This window comes from Rutidosis leptorrhynchoides, chromosome 4, assembly GCF_046630445.1.
Source record: "Rutidosis leptorrhynchoides isolate AG116_Rl617_1_P2 chromosome 4, CSIRO_AGI_Rlap_v1, whole genome shotgun sequence".
Classification (NCBI taxonomy): domain Eukaryota; kingdom Viridiplantae; phylum Streptophyta; class Magnoliopsida; order Asterales; family Asteraceae; genus Rutidosis; species Rutidosis leptorrhynchoides.
Genome location: NC_092336.1, coordinates 35,835,726 through 35,840,547, shown reverse-complemented (window position 1 = coordinate 35,840,547; position 4,822 = coordinate 35,835,726).

Genomic DNA, 4,822 nt, shown 5'->3' with positions numbered 1-4,822 from the left:
AAGGCAAATCCCAAAAAGATTGAAGCCATTGATAATTTTCCATCTATGAAGACAAAGAAAGACATGCAGAGTCTAACTGGGAAGCTTGTGGCAATCACGCGGTTTTTGTCGAAGGCCACAGAGCGACAGTTGCCATTCTTCAATACTTTGAAGAATTGTTTAAAGAAAAAAGACTTCGTATGGACTCAGGAAGCAGAATCAGCCTTTCAGGAGATGAAGAAGGTGCTCGCAGAATTACCAACACTTACCGTGCCAGTATCAGGGGAAACGCTTACGCTATACCTTGCGGCATCAAAAGAAGCTATCAGCTCGGTTCTTATCGCAAATCGCGGAAAGGTAATCCATTTCCGTTTACTTATGAATTATTTATTTCATATACAATTAATGCTGAGGTTTTCTCAGACGCAAATGCCAGTCTACTTCGTAAGCAAGACGCTGACAGCAAGCGAAGTAAACTATGCACCAATAGAAAAGCTAGTATATGCGCTAGTCCATACGGTGCGTCATTTGCGCCGATATTTTCAAGCACACCCAATTGTGGTTCTAACTGATCAGCTGATCAAGCAGGTTGGTAAAATACCTAATTTGCGACAATGACCGGGAATACCGCATTGACTAACGCAATCATCTTATGTTTCAGGTGCTGTATTGAAATGTCCCGTTCTTATTGATTAAAAACGTTCCATATTAATTGATTTCGTTGCGAGGTTTTGACCTCTATATGAGACGTTTTTCAAAGACTGCATTCATTTTTAAAACCAACCATAACCTTTATTTCATAAATAAAGGTTTAAAAAGCTTTACGTAGATTATCAAATAATGATAATCTAAAATATCCTGTTTACACACGACCATTACATAATGGTTAACAATACAGATATGTTACATCGAAATCAGTTTCTTGAATGCAGTTTTTACACAATATCATACAAACATGGACTCCAAATCTTGTCCTTATTTTAGTATGCAACAGCGGAAGCTCTTAATATTCACCTGAGAATAAACATGCTTTAAACGTCAACAAAAATGTTGGTGAGTTATAGGTTTAACCTATATATATCAAATCGTAATAATAGACCACAAGATTTCATATTTCAATACACATCCCATACATAGAGATAAAAATCATTCATATGGTGAACACCTGGTAACCGACAATAACAAGATGCATATATAAGAATATCCCCATCATTCCGGGACACCCTTCGGATATGATATAAATTTTGAAGTACTAAAGCATCCGGTACTTTGGATGGGGTTTGTTAGGCCCAATAGATCTATCTTTAGGATTCGCGTCAATTAGGGTGTCTGTTCCCTAATTCTTAGATTACCAGACTTAATAAAAAGGGGCATATTCGATTTTGATAATTCAACCATAGAATGTAATTTCACGTACTTGTGTCTATTTTGTAAATCATTTATAAAACCTGCATGTATTCTCATCCCAAAAATATTAGATTTTAAAAGTGGGACTATAACTCACTTTCACAGATTTTTACTTCGTCGGGAAGTAAGACTTGGCCACTGTTGATTCACGAACCTATTAATATATTTACAACACTTTTAATATATTTTGATGTTTTAAGTTTATTAAGTCAGCTGTCCTCGTTAGTAACCTATAACTAGTTGTCCACAGTTAGATGTACAGAAATAAATCGATAAATATTATCTTGAATCAATCCACGACCCAGTGTATACGTATCTCAGTATTGATCACAACTCAAACTATATATATTTTGGAATCAACCTCAACCCTGTATAGCTAACTTCAACATTCACATATAGAGTGTCTATGGTTGTTCCGAAATATATATAGATGTGTCGACATGATAGGTCTAAACATTGTATACGTGTCTATGGTATTTCAAGATTACATAATATACAATACAAGTTGATTAAGTTATGGTTGGAATAGATTTGTTACCAATTTTCACGTAGCTAAAATGAGAAAAATTATCCAATCTTGTTTTACCCATAACTTCTTCATTTTAAATCCGTTTTGAGTGAATCAAATTGCTATGATTTCATATTGAACTCTATTTTATGAATCTAAACAGAAAAAGTATAGGTTTATAGTCGGAAAAATAAGTTACAAGTCATTTTTGTAAAGGTAGTCATTTCAGTCGAAAGAACGACGTCTAGATGACCATTTTAGAAAACATACTTCCACTTTGAGTTTAACCATAATTTTTGGATATAGTTTCATGTTCATAATAAAAATCATTTTATCAGAATAACAACTTTTAAATCAAAGTTTATCATAGTTTTTAATTAACTAACCCAAAACAGCCCGCGGTGTTACTACGACGGCGTAAATCCGGTTTTACGGTGTTTTTCGTGTTTCCAGGTTTTAAATCATTAAGTTAGCATATCATATAGATATAGAACATGTGTTTAGTTGATTTTAAAAGTCAAGTTAGAAGGATTAACTTTTGTTTGCGAACAAGTTTAGAATTAACTAAACTATGTTCTAGTGATTACAAGTTTAAACCTTCGAATAAGATAGCTTTATATGTATGAATCGAATGATGTTATGAACATCATTACTACCTTAATTTCCTTTGATAAACCTACTGGAAAAGAGAAAAATGGATCTAGCTTCAATGGATCCTTGGATGGCTCGAAGTTCTTGAAGCAGAATCATGACACGAAAACAAGTTCAAGTAAGATCATCACTTGAAATAAGATTGTTATAGTTATAGAAATTGAACCAAAGTTTGAATATGATTATTACCTTGTATTAGAATGATAACCTACTGTAAGAAACAAAGATTTCTTGAGGTTGGATGATCACCTTACAAGATTGGAAGTGAGCTAGCAAACTTGAAAGTATTCTTGATTTTATGAAACTAGAACTTTTGGAATTTATGAAGAACACTTAGAACTTGAAGATAGAACTTGAGAGAGATCAATTAGATGAAGAAAATTGAAGAATGAAAGTGTTTGTAGGTGTTTTTGGTCGTTGGTGTATGGATTAGATATAAAGGATATGTAATTTTGTTTTCATGTAAATAAGTCATGAATGATTACTCATATTTTTGTAATTTTATGAGATATTTCATGCTAGTTGCCAAATGATGGTTCCCACATGTGTTAGATGACTCACATGGGCTGCTAAGAGCTGATCATTGGAGTGTATATACCAATAGTACATACATCTAAAAGCTGTGTATTGTACGAGTACGAATACGGGTGCATACGAGTAGAATTGTTGATGAAACTGAACGAGGATGTAATTGTAAGCATTTTTGTTAAGTAGAAGTATTTTGATAAGTGTATTGAAGTCTTTCAAAAGTGTATAGATACATATTAAAACACTACATGTATATACATTTTAACTGAGTCGTTAAGTCATCGTTAGTCGTTACATGTAAGTGTTGTTTTGAAACCTTTAGGTTAACGATCTTGTTAAATGTTGTTAACTCAATGTTTATAATATCAAATGAGATTTTAAATTATTATATTATCATGATATTATCATGTATGAATATCTCTTAATATGATATATATACATTAAATGTCCTTACAACGATAATCGTTACATATATGTCTCGTTTAAAAATCATTAAGTTAGTAGTCTTGTTTTTACATATGTAGTTCATTGTTAATATACTTTATGATATGTTTTCTTATCATAGTATCATGTTAACTATATATATATATATCCATATATATGTCATCATATAGTTTTTACAAGTTTTAACGTTCGTGAATCACCGATCAACTTGGGTGGTCAATTGTCTATATGAAACATATTTCAATTAATCAAGTCTTAACAAGTTTGATTGCTTAACATGTTGGAAACATTTAATCATGTAAATATCAATCTCAATTAATATATATAAACATGGAAAAGTTCGGGTCACTACAGTACCTACCCGTTAAATAAATTTCGTCCCGAAATTTTAAGCTGTTGAAGGTGTTGACGAATCTTCTGGAAATAGATGCGGGTATTTCTTCTTCATCTGATCTTCACGCTCCCAGGTGAACTCGGGTCCTCTATGAGCATTCCATCGAACCTTAACAATTGGTATCTTGTTTTTCTTAAGTCTTTTAACCTCACGATCCATTATTTCGACGGGTTCTTCGATGAATTGAAGTTTTTCGTTGATTTGGATTTCATCTAACGGAATAGTGAGATCTTCTTTAGCAAAACATTTCTTTAAATTCGAGACGTGGAAAGTGTTATGTACAGCCGCGAGTTGTTGAGGTAACTCTAGTCGGTAAGCTACTGGTCCGACACGATCAATAATCTTGAATGGTCCAATATACCTTGGATTTAATTTCCCTCGTTTACCAAATCGAACAACGCCTTTCCAAGGTGCAACTTTAAGCATGACCATCTCTCCAATTTCAAATTCTATATCTTTTCTTTTAATGTCAGCGTAGCTCTTTTGTCGACTTTGGGCGGTTTTCAACCGTTGTTGAATTTGGATGATCTTCTCGGTAGTTTCTTGTATAATCTCCGGACCCGTAATCTGTCTATCCCCCACTTCACTCCAACAAATCGGAGACCTGCACTTTCTACCATAAAGTGCTTCAAACGGCGCCATCTCAATGCTTGAATGGTAGCTGTTGTTGTAGGAAAATTCTGCTAACGGTAGATGTCGATCCCAACTGTTTCCGAAATCAATAACACATGCTCGTAGCATGTCTTCAAGCGTTTGTATCGTCCTTTCGCTCTGCCCATCAGTTTGTGGATGATAGGCAGTACTCATGTCTAGACGAGTTCCTAATGCTTGCTGTAATGTCTGCCAGAATCTTGAAATAAATCTACCATCCCTATCAGAGATAATAGAGATTGGTATTCCATGTCTGGAGA